The sequence below is a fragment of the Empidonax traillii genome, unplaced genomic scaffold, assembly GCF_003031625.1.
Source record: "Empidonax traillii isolate 1590-97213 ecotype Southwest subspecies unplaced genomic scaffold, ASM303162v1 scaffold727:size316264, whole genome shotgun sequence".
Classification (NCBI taxonomy): Eukaryota; Metazoa; Chordata; class Aves; order Passeriformes; family Tyrannidae; genus Empidonax; species Empidonax traillii.
In genome coordinates this window covers 274,438-295,847 of record NW_020955920.1, presented here as the reverse complement: position 1 = coordinate 295,847, position 21,410 = coordinate 274,438, and the positions used below count along the sequence as shown (strand labels likewise).

Below are 21,410 nucleotides of genomic sequence, written 5' to 3'. Positions count from 1 at the left end.
CTGATGTTAATTTCAAATTTTATAGTTAATATTATGAATGCAATACATTTGTGTGCCATTCAATTTTGCAGCCAGCAGTGGTTGTTCTGGTACAACATGTAGCACTTCCCACAACAATGGCTTTTGAAAGTTCCCACTGTTCCACTATGGAACAACATATGTTCCAGCCCCCCTTTCAGTGGCAAGGCAAAGATAATGTTTTATGTTTAAGCAGAATGAGTTCATTTGTAATAGCAAATTACTTTTATGTATAAAGCTAGGAGTAGGAACATTCAAAATATGACTTTGTTGTTACTACTTACATACTTGATTTAGTGACCAGTGCTTTTTCCTCCTGCCACATCTCTACTAAAACTCTGTCACCAACCAAGATATTTTTATGTGCTGTGTATAAGCTCTGTAATAGCTTAATTCTATCTTATTTCAAGACAAAAAAATTAATCAATTATATTTCATTTCAGTCTATTTGACACAGATTTCCCTGTGATGGAATATCACATTTTCCTTAATTAGGGAAAGGTTCCCTTGTTTGCAGTGACTGACTGCTCAGCTTTAGTCAGGACACACAGACTCCCTGAGGCATATCAAGACCTCAAGTCTGACCGCTTCATCTCTTATATGACCAGAAGGGCAGTTGTAATAACCAAACAACATTTGTCCCTATCTAAGTGGCTGGAACCTAGCCCAAGTCATATGCAGAAATCCAGCTGCACGCCTAGTTCAACATGTATATTCATGAGAATGTTAAAAGATACAGGAGTGCTTACATGGTGGACTATTTCACTTGCAGAGTGGACCACCTACTATCAGTCAAATGAAAAGTGAAAAAGTCTTACAAAAGAATTGCAAGAGCAATTAATCTCACTCACTCCCTGTTTATTTGAAAGAAGTTCTGTTTTGAAGCAAAGAAATAAAAAGAGTGCAGCAAATAAGAGTCTATGGGTTGACAGATCTGATTCAGTCTTCAGGCCAAGGATGGTCACTACGTAGTCTAGAAGTACCTCCACCTGAAACCTTTTAAGTTGCTGACCATACAAGAATGCACGTTCTGACTGATCTGTAAAAAGGCACTCTTGGTAAACAGGAAGATATTACCTTGCTTTCAACAGCTATCATATGCCACATATATATCTATATACATAAACACACAAGTATGTTTTATACATGCCAGATACAGTCCTCAATGTTTAGTTTACCTTTGCTAGAGTTAACTGAACAAAAAAAGAAGAGAATAAGCTAAAAAAATTATTTTCATTAGAACAATTTCATTATCCTAAAACTGCTAACACTTTATTCTCAAACAAGAATATAAGCCTCTTTTCATAATATTCAACACTCACTATCCCATTAAAGTTGCAGCAAATGAGCAACTTTTTGAAGGAAACTATATCAGTGGCTAAAATAATCAAGTTATACATGAAAGTGATAAAACAGAGGAGAATAAGAAAAGATATTACTACAATTCTGATATTTAGACCAACTGATCATCTAAGAGTATCTTTTATGCTTTCATTTCCTTTGATCTGCCAAAAAGATTTTTGTTTGTTCTTCCAGTTTAATGTATTCTATACTAGTTGAAGGGCTTTTACTTATGACTCTCATTTGTGGAAGTAACCCTTGAAAGCATGTTTCCCAGACATCAGCACTTTGATTTGATGCTAACAATGTTTCTTTATGCAAAAAAAGCTAAACTCACCAAATCCAAAAGCATCATAGCACTTATTTCAAAGCTCAGTTGGTTGAATAGCATGAAAGATGCTTTTCAGTTACTGCTTTACAAAAGTATTATCTATGTAACTTGGAGTACACCAATTATTTTACATATGAAAGTAAAATAAAAGTGATGTCTCAAAAATTACTTAATTTACCATAATTTAGGACATTTTTATTTAAATACAGCAGCATTCCAATTAAGGACATCGGTTTCTGCACTCTGGGCCTACCTGTATCAACAGGCTTTTGAACTGTACAAGCACAATAGATAGGTTACTCTGTAAGACAAGGGGAAAAGGCACTCTGAAAACAGTTAATGGATTATTCTGTTTCCTGATAATTTAGAGATGTAATGTCAAGGTAAAAGCACATTCATGTCAATACCTGAATGTTACCTCTCATCAGTAGAGCAATTCTCAAAAGGCCTTTTTGAACAAATGTGCTAGAATAGCTGAGCTTTCAGGATAAATTGCACATGGACCTCTAGATGTACTCAGAATTGGTGAAAGAAGTGGACAGAATGGTTTCACTATCTATTATTTCGGTCTATGGACATTAGAATATATTCCTGAAAACTCACCCAAAATAATAATGCACAATAGGGTATAGTTTTTAAACTAATTCTTTACTAGCAGTGAAACAAGCATATTTCAGTATTATATTTAGGAAAGCAATGCAATCCTCCATTTTTATTCAAGTCAGAGAACCATAAGTGAGTAAGCATAAAACATATCTTCCTTGCACAAGATCGAATAATGCCTCTTAAGCAACTCCTGTGAACATTTAAAATTAATTTGCCTCTATGTCAGAACAAAACATCAGCTCTACTTCTAGTTGATATTTTCTTCTTTGATATTTCTTCACTGCTTAGTTAAGAAGCAAATGATATGTATTTGCTCAATAATATCATAGCATGTGGGGACAAACAGATTACCCAGTTAAAAATAAAAGCTAACATCAAGGAAAAAACAAAACAAAATCAACTCAAAACAAAACAGTTTACCAGAAAGCTCTAAAATGAAGGTCCAATTCTTCCTATTGATTTCTCTACAAATCAAATCCCAGGGTTTTTTTGAAAAAGACTCAACTGTGCCACCACTCCCAGTCTCATTTCAACTGCACAAACTAAACAAAATCCAAAAAACCCCAAACCTAGACCCCTTGGCATATTTCAAGAAATAGTATCATGTGATGCAGTGCAAACATTTTTTCCCCACAGAGACTAAACTGCCATCAGGAACAGTTTAAACAATTTTGTGATGATAAGGAGAGATGCACTTTGCATTTATGTAAATATTTATACAGAATCCTTCAGAAGTACTCTGCTTCTTTCAAGTATAAGAGACCACTAGCAATAAATAAAATAGCTCTAAAGAACCATGAACCCTATAAAAAGAAACTGACCTGCGAAAGGTTATAAAATGTTTTCTAAAATGCTGCATCCTGCTGCAGCCCAAGATATTCATATTGCAAATTGAAGTTGATTCCTCCTCCACCAAGATCAACAACACTTCTTTGACTTAAAAGAATAGCGAACAAATGATTCAACATCTGTGTCAACTTATATATACACCAAAATTGCTGCAGTAAATTGATTTAAGAATACTCAGTACATCTTTATCAAAAGATTTCATTAGATCTCAATCCGCTGTACCACAACTTGTAGAAGATTAATATAATTCTTCTTGATAACTCACAGGTAGAAATGAATTTCGGAAAAGAGGTAGGGACTTCGTATTAAGTTCAAAAACAAATAACCAAAACTAGTCTTAATAATATAGTTTTGTAACTACACTGTTACAGACCCCTCCAAACACTACAGTGTTTTCTCTTCTGATCTCCATCAAACATTGCCCCAAGCTATGATATCCTGAGGTCAGAAAAGCCCTCTAGCATCACACTCTGCTTCTGAGTGGAAGGCTGCCTGTCTCCCTCCAATAATCTCTATTCAATATCTAATGAAAACTGAAGGCAAACTGGAAGGTAATAAAAGAGATAAACTTCCTAAATCAATCCCTTGGTAATAAACACAGCAACTGATATCAATTTACTTTTATATTCAATTGTACAACAGGTATGTGTTTAAAATTCATTTGCAAAGGATGTAAAGCCTTAATGTGCATAGCAATTTCACATTGTGCTGTTTTGCATGAAGACTCTTAAAAGCTATTATGAAGAGTAGTGTCTTCATGAAAGACAATGAAGTCTTCTAAAAATTATTGTTGATGGCATATAGCCAGTGTTATTTTTAACCCTGGCTGCAAAAACCCAAAGCAATAAACTAGAAATAGCCTATCATGAACAACTTTTGTACTTTCATTCAGTCTTTCAGAACACTGAATCACTTTCCTTCTAACATACTAATTCTCTACTTCTCTTTTTTCCTGAAATCCATTAAAATATAATAAAACTTCCCATAAAAGTATAGCAAGTCTTCCATTTTAATTTCTAGTAATTTTATTAACTTCAAAAAATATAGTTTCATGACACACATTTATGCCATTCAGTGAAAACACTGGGAATTACAACCAACTGAAATAGGGGCCTTTACTCCAATTTGGTTTTCCTTTTATGAAAGATAGCTAAATATTCTGAGCAAGAACCATCCGATTCACTGAGATCATTTCAGCATTGGCTATAGTCAGTAGTCATAATGGATTTCCAGAACACATTTCAGGTAAACATCAAAGACTTCAAAAAAGAGAAACTTCATTAAAAAAAAAAAAAAAACAAAAACCACTTACTGTTACTTCTTTGATGTAGAATCTACATTCTCAATGAAAGCATGAAGCTATAGTTCAAAGTTATTGCCTGTTAAGAAGTCAAAAAGACATAAATATATTAATTTAGTATATAATAAACTTTGAATTGCAAATGCTGATAAGAATCTCCTCATAAGATAAATAAGAAATGTACCCACAATAAGGTCTATGTTTCTTTCTTATTTCCCCCCTCCGCAATGAATTAAGAATTCCAAACGCAAGGCAAGTGAAAATTATGTGTTTATAGAGACACTGTCAAATAATGAAATAAAAAATGTTGCCTTGGGACCATAGGAAAAAAATTCAGAACGCACACAAACAAAAACCTAGTGGAATGAAAAATAAACTCTTACTCATTCTAATCCTCCAGCAATAGACACAAATTACTATAATGAGGATGCATTCTTTTCTAACTGGCAAAGTAAAATTCCAAGATTAGGATCAGATAATAAAGATATGCATAGGATAAAATTTGGTTGACTTTTTAATATACTGAATCTAAGATAACAGTATCTCCTGTTTATCACTTATTCCATGGGACTTATCAAATATATCATATCTGAGAAAAATGCAAATCTGATCACATTGCCAATACCAATTATATCTACAGCCAGTGATTAAGGAGCATTAAAATAGTTTCTTTTACATTGGTATATTCTAATTTTGATATAAAAAGGGGTTTTGCTAGAGCTGAAAGAAATAAAGAGAAAACACCATCAATAAGCATCTTTTTGGTATGTCTTGCTTAATCTTATAGGCAATCCTACTTGTATTTTTCCTTTGTTATATAGAAATACCAATTCCTAGTAAATGAAACAACAAACAACATCAATTGTATTACATATCGACAAAGTCAGGCCTTTAGGATCCATGAAAGTAGTTAAGCCCACAGATAACTTCTAATTTAGAAAATGTCTCTGAATTCTTAATGTGACTCCTTACATGCTACAGTAGAAGGAATAAAGCATGTCCTTAGCTGCTGAGATCCTACAACTGTAGGAGCAATATAAAGCGATACAAAGAAAGATAAAAGTTATCACTCTGGACTACAATGATCTTTCAAAGTAAATATGTATTTGCACCCATGAAAACATCTTAGTTGCAAGCCCTGCTCCGTTCCCCCCCCCTCCTCCATATGCAAGATCTATGATTCCTTAAGTAGAATTATGTTTTATTTTAAACTCTACCAACATGTTACACACTTCATATAACACAAAAACTGAGATTTAATACAAAGGTGAGACACAGACAGCCTGCAACAGAAACACCTTATTTGCAGGTTTATCAAGAAGATGATTAAGATGAAATGAAACAGTTCATTCTGGCCTCCCAGTCAGAATGGTGAAAAAGTAAATTATATCAGGAGAGCTTTGCCTAAAACAGTGCAACCACGTTTACAGCAGCAGAACCTTGGGTGAGTGTTTGGAAAGCTCCATGATTAGAATAAATAGAAGTCATAAATTGCTCAGCATATTATGAGAAAATAGTCTTCTAAAAGATAGGAGATGTGAAGTAATTTTTTTCTTCTTGTACAGGTTGAAAAACACATAATATGTAACATTTCACATCATACACAGTGTTTTTTTCCCAGTATTACTCAGTAGTATTCATTCACATCATGCAACTTAGACAAATTAAAGATCATTCTTTCCATACTTGCAGCTCATTAAAATAGGACAGGTTCTAGTACAGGATGATAAATCTGAATGCAAGATAAACAGTCTCTGTCTCTACAGTTTAGTGGTTCTGTTTGTTTTTAATGTTCTCATTTAACAGAATTAGCTATTGTTGTGTAACAAAACCCAGATTTAACTAAATGTATGAATTAAGAATAGACTTGGTTCTTTATATTAGCAATACCTGCAACAGAATTCTTCAGTTTCATCTCCCACTTCCACCACTAAAGATACTAATTAAAATGTATATAAATATATGAGTCTTTAGTGACAAAATGAGAACAATAAAACAGAAATTGGGCATGATCCACTGGTAAAATAATGCTTTCAATTGCTAGTAAAATTGTTAGTTTACCTAAACTATTTATTCCAAAGAAATGCTTTCTGCTTGAATAGGAGTAGTATGACATCAAAACTGTGCTAAGCAGAGGTTAAAACAGATGTTTGAAAATTAAACACTTTGCAGTACTGGTAATGTCAGTTTATGGCAGTGGACAGGAATGTTAATAAGATACCTTGCAAAGATGCTTATTCCAGAAAAAGATGCTTGACATTAATCTCGGAACTCAAGCCTTCAAGACCTGCAGCAGGCATGAGAGCAACCTTTTAATATACTGATTAAGCAAAACCACTGCTAAAGCTTTCCTTGTTTATCTGTTTCAGTAAAATTCTGGGCCAGTGCATGTAATTACATTGCTTTTTTGACTGCATTACAGGCTATAACTGTGACACACAGATAGCTACTTTCTTCTACCAAAAGAAAATCTAAAAGAGTTCACAGTCAGTAATTCAATAAACTATATACAATCCAACATACTTTAAAAGCATTCAAGGGGCATCCACATGTGACTGTCTCCATGTGGAAAAAGGGCCTGATTACATAATATACATGGTTAAAGTAGGATTACGGAAGTGGAATGTGCCATACTGATTTAGTCCCTCACACTCTAATAGAAGTAGACAATCTTAAAAATAATACTCAAAATTACACACAAGGACTAGAAGACCATCACCTGTGAGTGGCATTAAATCAAGATTTTCTCAAAGGTGAGCTTGAATTCAGTCTCAGTATTAGGAGGACTTCATGAGTGAGTTACTAAAGGCACTCGAGTTCAGATAATCACATAGGTTATTTTGTCATTACTTAACACACCTCTGCCAAATAGTGACAGTTCTGTGTAAAGCTCTAAAAAGAAAGCTCCAAATCCCACAACTCTAAGCCTGTAATTCCATGTTTAAACTTAATGAAATTAATAGTACTAGTACATTTCCAGTTTATCTTCTTTCACCTCCCAAACCCTTTGCTGAAGCAGCAACTACCTGCCCACTCTTTTGCTTTAGTTTCTGAAAGGCGTAGAAGTTCTGGTTTGTTCTCTGTAGCTGTCACAGGCCATTTGTCTGCACCTCTGAACACAAATATATATATGTATATATACATACATATATATACATATACATATATATATATATATACATATATATATATATATATATATATAACAGACATCAGCTGCTCTGAGGCCATATCTTATTTCCTGTTTTTCCCCTCACAGAGAAAATTTAGTTCTACACCAAGGGCAATACTAATTCAAGTGAACATTTTAAAGACAATCCTAACACTACTGATAAGGGGCATAAATTCAATCCTACATGTAGGTGAGTGGACTAATCATTAAGCGATCAGGGGAACAAAACTAAGCTAAGATACAATAAAACGTAATAAACACAAGGATCTATACATAGATTTTGCAATTGCAGATAAAATTATTTTTTTTACATTACATATAAGGGCTTATATATGATACATATAACTTATATAATTTCAAAATACACTGGAGTCTAAAAATACCTAAATCACTCATGAAAGTTAAGTTTTCTAAGCTACTATGTTTAAAAGATATCGTAAATATTGTATTTTTTCTTGCCCCTTTTAGAAAAAAAAAAAGGCAAACAGAATGGTAAACTCATCAAAAAGTTTGTTGCTAGGCCAAGTATATCTGAACAAAATCTGTTAAAGAAGAAATGCTCTATTTACCTCATCATTTGAAATATTTTCCTTAAATTTTATAGATTTTTCTGTTTAGAGAGAGAAGATAGTCATCAGCACATTCTGTTCCTTAGGTGGTTTTTTGTTTGGTTGGTTTGTTTTTTGTTTCTTTTTGTTTTTAATAAAATAAGTAGATGTGGATAGGTGATTCTTTTTCAGTCAGCTGGAAGGCAAGTTAAAACCATAACCAAAAAAAACATATACACAGTTTACACAGAAAACTTTAAGAACAAAATCAAGTATTTATCTTCAGAGTAAGAATTTGCTCTTTTTTATTCCAAGTAAAAAATCTACTTTGGACACATCTTACAGTGCAAGAAATCTGTAACTTGCTATAACTCACAGCAGACATAAGAACTATCAAAAGAAACTCCCCAAAATACCCACAAAGGTGCATTTCCTCCAGAGACTGAAAATAAGGTACCATCAGTTAGAATGGCAAACCAAACCACAACAAATTACAGGTCAAACTGTAAGAATTTTCTTCCAATTTTACTATCCATATCCTCCAAAACAATTGCTTTCCACAACTAATGAAAGTTGAATCTGTGCAACAGAAACCTGTGTGACCGTTGGAGGTCTGCCTGCTTTGAGGAAAGAAGTTGGAGATCAGGTATTCCAAAGCAATTAAGTATTAGCATATCCAGTCAGTAACAAGCTACATTTTGTTCTTCTTGAACCTTAGTACGACCAAATTGCTCACGTGCTCCCATAATGCGGAATGCAGAGTGCAACGTGAGACCTGCAAGGTGCTGATAGAGATGCAGCAAGTAGCTATTTACTGGCAAGCCAAATAGAGATGATGCATTGCTCTAATAGAGAGATGCACACATTTGTAAGAGACTGAAGCAATGTTTACTTTAATTAAACAGCCAGAGTATTTCCAGGACAGAAGGCACTATAAAGAGAGAAGTTAAAGTGAAAAAACTGAACCTGCCTATGAGATTTGGGCAGGTTGAAGAGGAGAACTCTTTGAAACCCCTCCTGGTCCTTACTCACAAGCTAAGGCACCTGCTTTAGCTTGTGAGTAAGGACCAGTGAGTAAGGACCTCATCCTGGAGATGAGGGACATTCAGTTGAACTTCATCTTGACTATACCAAAACTATTTATTGATTTTTACATTTTACAAGCCTTGTAACTAATCTGATCATTTGAAATCTGATTAAAAAGTACTTTTTTTTTTTTTTTTAACAGGCCTAGGGTTGAACCAATCCCACAACATCCACATGAACAGCAAGACTTTTCTCACCCAGGGAGGTCGTTAATCTTCGGATTACAGCAAGTAAGCACATTGAGAAGCATCGCACCTGCCAAGTACACCTTCCACTTTAGCTCAAATGTAGTAGTGCTACACAGGCCCTCGTTTCAGCTTCGTGTGCTAAGTTGAGCTGGTCCAAGAGGAATTGGAGTGGTAAGAAGTTTCTGCCAGTGACTGGTAATTATAAAGGGCTGACAGGGCTCAAGATGCCAAAGCGCACAGAGCATTCTGTTCTGACAGGTTTGAAACACATGAAAAATAAGCTTTAAAAGAAAAGAGTTAACCACAGAATAATCATTCCTTCCTTCATGTCTGCTGCCAGTAGGAGCTTACTGCAAGCAGCTTGCTAGCCCACTACCTTTTGACAAACAACCTATTTAAAATGTATCCAATCTTTAACTTATGGATATAAAAGCATACACACAAAATCATACAGAATAAGCATAAGCAATTCAAAGGTGGTAATCAATGGTTTATTAATTCACTTTAAGTCTGAAGTAGCATTTAATACTGTGAGATCCCTTTCCATCACAACTCTATGATCATAGTTAAGAACAAAAGCAGAAAAAATACTGCTTTAAGGAACATTTAAGGATGAACTATATCTAAAAAGCAGTAATAAAAGTACATAAGAGTCATCAAAGAAGTTCTATAGAAATCAAGTTTTTATATGGTGAATCATAAAGAGGTGAAACTTTTTTTATTATGCATGGGCAATTTATCACATTTATATGAGCAACAGTACGTCCCTACGTGACAGGACACTGAAAGGAAAACTTCACTGTATTTCTGATTCAATACAAGCCCTACTTGTGCTTCAATCACATTTTACATCGACTTATTTAATATAGTCCCTCAGTCACAGTTCACTCACAACAGCTCAGAGACAGGGACTGCAAGAACCTGAAATGACTGGGTAAACACTTCTTGTACATTTCTGAAGATATACACACTGGTAAACAGGAGCAACTAAAACTGAATAAACAAAACCAAGAAAATTGGACAGAAAATCATAATTTTTGAAGCCAAACATTTTCTAACAAAGGGCTTGGAACCACAAGCACATCCTCAATACAACACAGCATAGTGCAGAGAAGTGCATCTCCTGGTGGTTATTGACTCCCAAGTCATATATTAGCATAAAAATCTCAGTATAGATCTGCACCTGACCTAACAAATCCTATACTTCAGGGACGAGGCTTATATTACTGCATTCCTATCACACCACTAAGGCAGCTAGCTGTTTTATCATTGTGCACTATAATCATATCATGCTGCACTGCACAGAATTATCAAGGCACAGGAACTCGGACCAGGAACAGCACACACACCCACAGTACCTTCCACTGAGTGGCATCAATATATCTTTACCTTGTCCTGGAGTGTTTTTTTTTTTTTTGTTTAAGTTATTTTGTTCAGGTTTTTTGGGGGGTTGGTTGGTTGGGGTGTTTTTGGGGGAGGAGAGGGATGGTTTGTCTTTTTGTTTGCTTGTTTTTTATAACCTGGTATAAATAAAATCTTAATGCCATCTGTACCAGTCAACATATCATAATATAACACAGCACATGGAACCTCCTTACTTTTTTTACTCCCTCCCCTAAACCACATCTACTGCATATTCATCTGCTGTTGAGAGTACATGAACTACAGTCAGGAACAAGTTTAATGCTTTTCCTGGGGTTTAGGTTTTAGCCAGTATCCCTTTCCCATAGGGAGAATGAGAGTCTTCAGAGGACAACAAGATCTCAACCATCGTAAATGAAAAGAATTTGTTCAGTCCTAAAGTAAGGAACCATTACAGTGCCTGTGGTGGGTTGACCCTGGTTGGATGCCAGGTGCCCACCAAAGCAGTTCTATCACTTCTCAGCTGAACAGGGGAAAGAAAATAGAATGAAAGTCTCACAGGTTGCTCTCAAACATTCTCACTTGGCAGATGGACGTTGGGGCTGGCCAGCATTGGCTCCATCAGACACAGGGGAAGCTTCTGGTAGCTTCTCACAGAAGCCCCACCTGCAGCCCTGCCCACTCCCACCACTTTTTTTTAAAAAAAAAAACACAACTCACCATTTCTTTAAAATAAAAGTTTTAAAGTATTGATGATTCAATAATACTTCTGAAAAAAAAAGTTTCTTCTGTATAGGTTAGAGCTCTACAGCGTTTCATTTAAAAAATAGGGTTACAAGAAGCAGTGTTATGGTTAGCAATAATTAGTGGAAAACAAGAGTGAGAAGAAGAAAATTCACCCTTTAAAACCATCAAAAATGAAAGCATAAAGAAATTTCTCTTTCACTTCTCATGTATCTGACATTTACAAAAGTGTCCCTATGCCTTTGGAAAGTTGATTTTCTTTTTTTTTTTTCTTTTTAAAGAGAGTCTGAAAGAGGGTTTCTTAGAAGAAAGGCCTAATTAGTGTGACCTAGCTTTCTATGGCTGCCAGTTGCTTTTATTAACTTCCAAAGTCATAGACATAACTATGAACTGGTATTTAATTTTGTTATTTAAGTTGCCTTTTTAAAAATCCAGTTTACAGTTAGCTTTCTCATTCACACTGTCTCAGGTTTTTCGCATACTTCAGCCTCCCTCCCACTTCAGCCACCATTTGTTGGCTGAGTGGCTCTTACCAGACTGAGAGCTCAGCTTATTCTGAAATTTCCATATGAGCATCTGCAGCTGGGAATTATGCCTGCCAAAATCACCACTTCATGCTAAAAATACTAGCTTCTTGCAAGCTTTTGCAGATATTTCTTTGTTTAGTCTTGACTATGTTGTCAACAGTCTATAGCATTTAATACATAAGTTAATTTCAAGTGAATCACAGGAGAAAATATGGTGTGGTAATTTGTTTCAGCAAGTAAAACTGGTTTGCTAGTAATTAGAGAAAAGACCTTTAAAAGGGAACTGGCAAAGTATTTCATTATTTTTCTTCTCACCTTAACAAACTCTGATTGAGAGATATGTATTAAGAACAGAATGAGATAAGACAACAAGATAAGATGTGGGAAAACAAGACTAGAAAGAAAATCACACAGAGGGAATTGGAAGGAAAGGCAGAATCTGAAATGAAGAGTGATAATGCGCTCAAGGAGGAAAACATCAAAAAGTATGAAAAATTAAACAATATAGAGTAATGAAAGAGTTAAAGAACAAGAGAAGACATGGACCAGATTAGATTTCAGCTGGAAAGGATGGCGAAATGTTACAGGGCACAGCCTAATGCAGTGCAAGAATAAAAGAAGCCATACTAAGAATAGCAGCTGAAGAATCAAGCTAGAGCAGCAAGGCTCCTCATGCTTCATTTGCTTGTAAAGGCTCAGAGCTTGCTACTTTTGGGAGAAGGGTTCCATAGAGCTGCCCAGCCGGGGAAGGACTCCTGTAGCATCACTCATTCACTGCTATGTTTATTATTTCAAGAATACTGCACAGAATAGCCCACCACAAGTTGCAGAAACATGGTCTTTAGCTTCTCCAACTGATCTGGCAGCACACCTGCCTCTGGTAGTTCTCATTTTGCTGTTCCCAAAACATTTCCTAGCTCAGCAGAACAGGCTTGCAAATAGTTAGTACGATAGCAGAAAGCAGGACAAATGAACAGCATCTCACCTTCCTCCCTACACTGACTTCCTCTCTTTGCCATGCCCAACATTTCGTTGTAAAACTTCTATGACATTCTTCACACGTAACAGAGCCAAGAGGCTGTTCAGACTGCTTCTGGCCTGAGCCATTTGTACTTGGTATGCCTCACTTTCTAGCATACTTTCTGTTAAGACCTGCAGTATGGAAAAGCAACATCTTCCCCCTGCCAGGACTAGTGGAGGGAGGCAGGGTAAAATAAGGGAGGATGCAAACCTTCCTCTAAGATTCTCCAGGATTCGCTTACCTAGTTTAACAAAACAAAAGATAAGCTAACTTACTTCAGTTAACTTGTGACAGCATCAGCTCCTTTTTTCACACACACTGTAAGACTGCTTTCAAGGAATTGGGTTTATCAGCCAGGCCTATACTTACCCAGATCCAGAATCATCCAGGTTCTCTTTGGTCTTTTGCCCCACACATTGGAAATACCCTGCTGCTCACATCTTTTGCTTGGCCACAAGGTGTAGAGCTCTAGTGTCTTTTGCAGATTTTATAGGAGGAGCATATAGGCTCATTAAGGTGGGTTTTTTCCCCTTGTCACAAACACCTGCTCCTACAATTCTTTTATCTGGAGAATACGGTGCATATTTCTTCCACTTCTTTTTCTAAATTTCTTTTTTTTTTTTTTAATCTTCTCTGCTAATTCTTATTATTCTCCATTTTGCAGCCATCTCCACAAATCATTGATGATCTGTAACTATGTCACCTGCCTGTTCTCCTATGCTAGTACTGTGATTAATTTGCTTTCAGAATATATTAGATCACATCTAAAAAAAAAAATAAACCCAAATTCTCCACAGTAGCTCAAACTTACTCCTCCAGCTAAAAAAGGCACCAAACCTCAGAACTAATAAGCTACCCTCAGCTCAAGCTTTTGTTTCTCTCTCGAGGAGTACTGGGAAGTGCTCTTCCCAGGTGGGCTCAATCAGCACTGATTGACATCTGCTGCTTGCTCTCTCTTGCATTTGCTCTGAACTTACCATCTCGACCCTTAATGCCCCACACCTGCCTAGCCCACCCTTCCCATCGCTGAAATGCCCTTAACACCTGCTCAGGTACAACCCTTCAGAGATTTTATGCACCAAAAAAAAATGCACCCCACAATTAAATTAAAGTGAGACTTTATGCCAGATTTTCTTTGAAAGGGCTTAATATAGAAAAGATGTTGTTGGTATTAAAATAAGCATTTTAATATTGTGAGCCCATTTTCTGTAACAGGGTAACAGTTTTCTTAATATACTGGGAAAGGTCCTGTTAATGGGATCAGCTGCAGAGTGCAGCCAGCAGAAGCAGCTGCAGAGATTGCTTCTGCCATTACCAGGATATTATTAGACAATGTTTTTCACTCTGATGTACCACTGACTGTAAATTTTGAACAGTCATTCAGAAGAGCCTTTTTTGTCCAAACCTCCACTTTTTTGTCCTCTTTTTCTGCCCCCACCTTTTTCTTCTAACATATTTTAATTACTTTCTAAATTCTCTTTTCATCAGGCTTTGTCTACTTGTTAGGGTTTTTTCTGCAGAAATTACTAAATATAAAACTATTTATAAAATAAAAAAAGGCAACCCAAAAAATGGTATATTTAAATCATCACTTCATGATTCTTTTAGTTTTAGCAACCCATTTTTCATCTGGGTATTTATACTGTCAAGTTCTTTTATGTTGTTTTATAGCAGACTAGAGTCCTGATCTTCACTGGAGTGCAATAGCAGCAGAACTATAATAACAAATAGTTATGTGCAATTGCTTTTCTGCATTTATTTAACACAATTATTACCAGAGTAATAACATTAATGTCTATCTCCAGATGCTTTGCTGAGAAAATGGAAGCAATAATGTGAAGCATGGCTTACAATTAAGCAAAGTGAAAATTTATTGTTGGGAAAAAGTTAGAGTGATGACAGGGAAAGTTGCAGCATAGCTCATCACATTAATTTCTTCTACTCTGGATGTAGGAAGGTTGTGGTTTCAGACATTACTGGAGTTATCAATAGGGGAATTAGGAGAAGCTTGATGCATAGACAGCACTAAGGAAGTCCATTCAGTAACATGGAAAGCTTCTTATGGTGATGCTTATGATGTAAGCTTTGAGTTGGTTTAGATTAATCATGCACTTAAACTCCCTCCAAGAATACATATTGGTTCATCTAAACATACTATACTCTTGTAAATTAAAGGAACAGACTAACCTCTATTCCTATTTTCCCAAAACAAAACTCTATTTTGCAAACAGTTGAAACCTCTAAAATTTTAACTACCTTTTTTTTAACTATTAGGAAAACAAAGAATAAAAAAAAAAAAAAAAAAGACAAAAAAATGCTGAGGCTTTGCTTCCCTGTCAATGTAATTTATGCAGGTGAGTTTAACTTTCCTTTTTCTGACTTATTCAGAGAAAGTGGATTCCTACTTTTTTCTCTCTCAGAGTTTCAAAATAAAATGAAAAATATTTTCTACAAAGTGCTTGGGTTCAGAATATATTCAAGCTTTAATCTTCATGAAAAGAACTATAATTGCAAACGTCAGTATAATACAAAAAATCAGTTCAAGTGGTTTTACATTTTGTAAAGCAGTTGTCTTACTGATCAAATAGTTCGGACTACTCATGGGAAGCCTTCTGGCTTTGTAGGTAACAGTGACAGCAAGGAATGACGTGTAAAATATATGCTGAAAATATTCAAGATGAACACGGAAATATGTTTCAATGGAAAAAAAATGAGGAAAAGACAATTCTAAGTCTCTCTAGATACATGATGCTGCTACCAGTTCTGCATTTCCTTGATTTTGTGACCTCAGCTTTTGTATCTGCATGCTGCATCAACAGACTACTAGACTGAGGTTTAAACTGGTTAGCACATAATCTACTCTTATTCTTTTGATGATATCCAGTTCTGCCTACTTGACTACATAATGCATTTCCTAGGAAATTAATCTTACCTAATGTGCTAATATTCCATTACAATCAGAAAATTCAATGTAGATTGCTCTTTCAGTCAGATCTAATTAAAATAAAAATTTCTGTGTATGTTTTCTAAAGTAGTTTATATGAATATTTCCTAATACAATTTCCAGTGAATATTCCTTTATGTTACATGAGATGCAATATTGCCTCTTACGTACTCTGACCATCAGTAGAGAATAAGGGTAAGGTCTACAGCATTTATGTTGTTGCAGATCTGTAGTGTTTTCTAGGATTTTTTAGTTTCTATATACACTATTCCTGAAAGATTTATTTAAAAATCTCTATGATTGTCAAATTCCATGAATTTACCTTTGAAAATTAAACACTGTTAGTGAAATGGTTCAAAGATGTTTCCATTCAATGAATCAAGAATCTTGACAATTATATTTTAATCCTTGAGATAAGTTTAGTGACTGCAACCACAGTAACGTAAGTTCCTACATCTGTCACAAAAATCTACCCTTACAGTGAATGTCAGTGCAAATAAATAGAAGTTTACAGGTTGAATAAGCATCACCACTAAGCTGTTAATATGCATTCAGAGTTGTGATACTCTTCTGAGATTGAACAGACTTTTTAAAATGGCTCAGTTGTCTACTGTAGCCATTAATACCCGCTATGCAATCACATTCTGATCAGACATGAAATAATATAAGTTAAGGACTTTGCTTACAGAGAAAAATGAAAAATCAGTTCTAGGGGCTTTGCTGTTATTGTATGGAAATACTCTCTATTTGCATTCTTACTGACATCTCTTCCACATAAAAAAAAAGTAATAATTTTGCTCTTAAAAATCTGTAGTTTGTGTATTAGAGAAAGGCTGAAAAAAGAGAAAATGGAAAAAACACTTGGGTAAGCAAGTGAACAATTAATGAAGTGATTATTGTAATCAGAAAATTTCAACACATACACAGTTATAGTAAATAAAAACAGGCCAAAGATGTTAGTTCTAACACCTGAACTTTAGGAAAGTACTTTGCAATTTTTTCCCATTTAACATGATTTGAAATTATATTGTATGCTTTAGAGGTGCTCTGGAGGTAATCAGTGAAGTAAGTAATGCAAAGGTAATTTTCCTAAATGTTGCATTTGCATTTATCCAAAGCATAAATAATTCTTTTTAAATTCTGCAAATTAAAACTGCCTTTGACAAAATTATATAAGCTTTTATATAAAAGTCTTTTTTTCAATCAGAAGAATTTTTATCTTAAACTAAGAATTCCTTTTGCTCTGTCATTTTTTCCCATCATATTTGCCCTTCTCTAATTTCTGCAGAAATATTTGCAAATCTTGGGATAAAAGGATAAATGATTATTGCCACCGTCTTTTACTAAGAAAAAATACCTTATATATTAATTTTTAAAGTATTATTTTATATAAGAAAATATTTAAACAATACATATTATAGTCTCTATCTTTTAGTGTAAGTTATTTGGAGTAATGCTAACTGAGTGTTCCTGTGCATGAATTCCTCCTCTAAACTAGATGGCACTATTTTACTTCACACCCATAACCTTTTGAATTAAAAAGCTTATTCAAGGCACTTTTTTAGCATACTTAGGAGGTATGAAAAATTAAATCAAATGCATTCTACTTCTTTATTTTTAAGTGCCTTAATTATTAACTTGAAAGCAACTTTTATGTTCAAAGACTCTGTAAGTTTTTAAGGAACCTTTGTAGTGAACATCATCTTCTTGAAAACAGAGGTCATGTCTGGAGAGTCATTCAATTTACATATCTAATCCTGGACTCAGACACAAGGCATCAACTAACTGCTTCCACATCAGTAGGTTAGGAGGTACCTGGCCCATTAATTTTTTCAAAGAACAGTAAGGATTTGGTAAGGTTAAAAAAAATTGTTCTGCTGCACATCATGTGCACTGAAATGCTGATGCTCAGAAGCATGAATTTACCTCAAGATGTAGCAGCAGTGGATTAATCCACTGAAAGGCAGGTTCCTTACTGTATTCTATCTGAAACATGCTAGTTAGTGGTTTAAATTTCTTCTTTGACTGTCTCACTAACACAAACTGCATGTCCTCATTGCCAGTTATAACCCAAAATGTGGCTTTACCAGATTTTGTACATATGAATGGTTATTTAATGTCATGGTTTGCCTAAGGCTACATATCTTCAGGAGATTTAGTCTATGAATCCTTAGGGATTAGGGAATCCAACATGAATGCTGTGCAAGTGTGGTCAACAGTACTGGCTTAGAACTGAACTAAAAAGGATTGTGTTTTTGCTCACTGAATTTCTTCTATAGGAGTATACCAACATAATATACAGAGTTTCCAGGAAAATCATAAAAATACCCAAATCTTCCAAAATAATCACAGTAAGTGGAGTCCACATAAGTGTTTTTCCTTTTAAATGTGAAAGATTTCCTATAGGTACCAAGAAGATAGGTGTCTTCTGTAAGATCAGAAGTTTTGAGCAATCTGATCTAATGAAAGATCATCTTTAGAAGGTCTGTTATAATCAAACCAACCTTCCAACACAGACCATTTTATGATTATGTGATCATATATGTGAGCTTAGGATGATTAATATTCAGTGTCTTTACAAAACCAAATGAATATCAGTTTTCTTGTATGCCGTTTTACTCCTTCTCAGTGCACAATTTAGCAATGTAAAAGGCAACAACTCTGCTAAAATGGCTCAACAGAGAAAACAGAAGAATAATTTTGATTTAATACAAATAAAGAAAGTCTTCTACTCTCCAGAAGGGCTTATCCACACCCATCAAAGCTCAGGTAATGTCCTGCATTTGTTTCCAAAAGAGTAATACTTTTCGGCTGCCTGCTAGAGCTTCTTCAGAATATTCTTATGCTGACAGTAAGATTCAGAGTCTTGCTCAGTACTCAGAGACCTGGTAAATACAGGCTGTGTCTACACTGATCAATGCATTTGCCCCAGCTGAGTAACAGAACTTTGCCCCCTGACCATATTGCTAAAAGTTCTCTAAAGCAGCCTGGTAACATGCACAGAATACGGTGCTTGACCACGGCTGTGGTGGTAGTGGTAGCCCTGTGTGCACCCTATGGTGCCCTGTGGATCTAAGACACAATAATTTATCCTTTTTAAGCTCAGTGGAGAAGGCAGCACTGCAATCTACTTTACTGTTATTTCATTTTTTTTTTTTTATCTTTCTGAAAGTGCCTGTCTTTTTATCTCAAACACAGGAGCAAGTAAGGGAAATAAGCCTCCTATCCAAGGCACATGACCTAACATCCAGCAATGGAGAAAAAATATTCCCGTTGTCCTCAATGACTCAGCTTTTTCCATTCAGTTTGGCGGTAAATTTTTCTATCAAAGCTAGCTCACTTAGAACTGGACTGGGATAGGGAATTTCGATTCAAACACATCAATCAATCTCAAGGAGGATGTATAAAACCTATTAGAAAAATAAAAACAAAGAGAACAAAAAGACCACAGTTACCATCCAAAAAGAAATCAAGGGAGAAACTGGTATCTAACTAACTTGTTAAATAAATAAATAATATTTCTAAACAAAGGACGTGGATATTTTCTGGATTCTGAGTGCAACCTTTGCTCTGTGCCAATGATCAATTTATGAAAAAAAAAAGGAAATCAAATTTCTCCTGATGTATCAGCAAACTCTAAGATTCACAGTTCCTGATAGGAAGAGCTCAGAATGCACAAATATTTCCATTATCTTTCTTCTTTAAGAATAACTGGTGGGAAATTACAGACTTGTATATCCACAAACTTACCAATACATTTCTTTTTTATCCTCTGACTACTTGAAGAAGTTGAGTTAATTATTTCTCTTTTCAAAAGCAATACACAAATAGTGGTGCATGTGTTTATACATTCATTTAGAAACACATAAACATAACACACACACACACACTCCTCTTTAAATATTTCTACTTCCTATATTTGCCGAGAAATTTTCACACAGAAATGAAAAGCCACCTTTACATCTCGTAATTATGTCTGTGACCTTCACTTTTTCTTATATGAGGTCCCAAATGAGAGAAAATAGGAAACGCACACAAAAATGGAAGGGAAAAACACAACAAAAGAGAATAATGAGAAACAGAAAAATAAAACAGCAAAGATGGTAAAGAAGAGAACTAGGAAGAAAAGAGAAGAAGAAACAAATAAAAGCAGAGATAGAAAATGAAGGAAAAGCCAAATAGAATGAACTGGAAGATTTGAGAATGGATTAAATAATACAAAATATGACAATAAAATACAATTCTATAAAACAGGAATTGCAAGTAGCAGGAATTATCCCAAAATAGATTTGTAGAATTAAATATGAAATGAGATTTTGTATTTCGGAAGTAAGATTAGAAATAAAATCAGGACAACTTGACAGCAGCTGATCTTAGAAATAATTACCAGAAATCTTTTCATGCTTCCATGCCTAACATTCAATTATTCTCCTTTGAAAGTTTTCCACAAATTGAACAGATGATACAGTACATCAAAAGCCAAAAATGTAGTATATGGTCAGAAATAAGATATCTTGACTAGTGCAGAAAATGCTGAAGCAATTACAATAATGACTCATCATTAAAATTTTTCTTTTTTTAAAGTGGTTATAGCTGCAAATTACTTATGATTATCTGAAAATGGTCAGTTTTCAAAAGAAAGGGCAAAAGTATTATTGTTTAAGAAGTCAATTGAATGCTCATTGTGCATTTTACTATCACCCTTTTCCTACCTCAGAAAGGTTATTCCTCCTTTGTCATCTCATTATTATTCCATAGCTTAAGGTTCATTGATTACAATCCAGAGGAAAACTTACAATGATATTAATTATAAATTTTATTCACAGAGGTCTCTAGACTTGCAGTAAAAGTAGCAGATAATATCCCTAAGGCTTCTGAGATACAGCATGGCAGAAAATTGCTTCATATTGCTTAATTTGGAAACATTAACTTAATGGAAGACAATAAATAGGTTCTAATAATTACAGAAAGACCATACAATTCCCACAAGTAAATATGTGCTTTATGTGATATTCTAATTGCTATTCTGTAAAATGCATAAATACAATCTCTGTAAAGCAGTTCATCAGAAAACACAATGTTATGCTTTTGAGGGTGTTTCAAAAACTTCATTGCATAATACCAGTAGTATCAGTTAAAACAAGGCCTAAGAGCAAACAATAGCAAGCAGGAGCTGTGACAGTTCCCTCTTCAGGTACCTGAATACAATAAACGAACTTCACAGGAGCAAAATTCCTTAACCCTCTTCTGCGTGTAAGTAACAGAAAAAGAACAACAAAAAAACCACTTTCTACAGGGAATTCTTGGGCTTTGCAACGGGAGGAATTCCCTCCGCACTCAGCGCTGATGCATGGCTTGTGGAGACTTCTCTCA

At 34.9% G+C, this 21,410-nt stretch overlaps 1 long non-coding RNA gene across 1 annotated transcript in view; it reads right to left on the bottom strand.

Moving 5' to 3' along the window:
- Positions 1–4,462: 4,462 nt before the first annotated feature.
- LOC114066046 overlaps positions 4,463–21,410 on the bottom strand; it is a 275,032-nt gene continuing 258,084 nt past the window's right edge. The window contains exon 3 of the long non-coding RNA XR_003573105.1: positions 4,463–4,524. This is a non-coding gene — a long non-coding RNA (uncharacterized LOC114066046). The remainder of the gene's footprint in view (positions 4,525–21,410) is intronic.